Genomic DNA, 1,207 nt, shown 5'->3' with positions numbered 1-1,207 from the left:
TTTTGGCAATTTGTGTGTAATTTGTATTGTTAGGTATTTCTGCACTGTTGGAGCTAGAAATCAGCATTTCACTACACAAAATGTGTATTTCACCAATACAATTTTATTTGATATGTACAGTTGAAGTCGGAAGTTTACATACACCTTAGCCAACTACATTTAAACTCAGTTTTCACAATTCTCAACATTTAATCCTTGTAAAAATTTCCTGTCCAAGGTCAGTTAGGTTCACCACTTTATTTTAAGAATGTCAGAATAATAGTTTTATTTATTTCAGCTTTTATTTCTTTCATCACATTCCCAGTGGGTAAGAAGTTTACATACACTCAATTCGTATTTGGTAGCATTGCCTTTAAGTGGTTTAACTAGGGTCAAACGCTTCAGGTAGCCTTCCTCAAGCTTCCCACAATAAATTGGGTGAATTTTGGCCCATTCACCACAGAGCTGGTATAACTGAGTCAGGTTTGTAGGTCTCCTTGCTTGCACATGCTTTTCAGTTCTGCCCACAAATGTTCTATTGGATTGAGGTCAGGGCTTTGTGATGGCCACTCCATTACCTTGACTTTGTTGTCCTTAACCATTTTGCCACAACTTTGGAAGTATGCTTGGGGTCATTGTCAATTTGGAAGACCCATTTGCGAACAAGCTTTAACTTCCTGACCGATGTCTTGAGATGTTGCTTCAATATATCCACATACTTTTCCTGCTGAGCAGCCTTTTAGGTTATGTCAATATAGGACTTGTTTTACTGTGGATGTTGATACTTTTGTACCTGTTTCCTCCAGCATCTTCACAAGGTCCTTTGTTGTTGTTCTGGGATTGATTTACACTTTTCGCACCAAGTACGTTCATCTCTAGGAGACAGAACGCATCACCTTCCTTAGCGGTATGATGGCTGCGTGGTCCCATGGTGTTTATACTTGCATACTATTGTTTGTACAGATGAACTTGGTACCTGCAGGTGTTTGGAAATTGCTCCCAAGGATGAACCAGACTTGTGGAGGTCTACAATTTTTTTTCGGAGGTCTTGACTGATTTATTTTGATTTTCCCATGATGTCACGCAGAGGCACTGAGTTTGAAGGTGTGCCTTGAAATACATCCACAGGTACACCTCCAATTGACTCAAATTATGTCAATTAGCCAATTAGAAGCTTCTAAAGCCATGACATAGTTTTCTGGAATTTTCCAAGCTGTTTATAGGCACA

The sequence above is a fragment of the Oncorhynchus mykiss genome, chromosome 5 (assembly GCF_057628025.1).
Source record: "Oncorhynchus mykiss isolate SJ-2025 chromosome 5, ASM5762802v1, whole genome shotgun sequence".
Taxonomy (NCBI): domain Eukaryota; kingdom Metazoa; phylum Chordata; class Actinopteri; order Salmoniformes; family Salmonidae; genus Oncorhynchus; species Oncorhynchus mykiss.
This window is presented reverse-complemented; position numbering follows the sequence as displayed.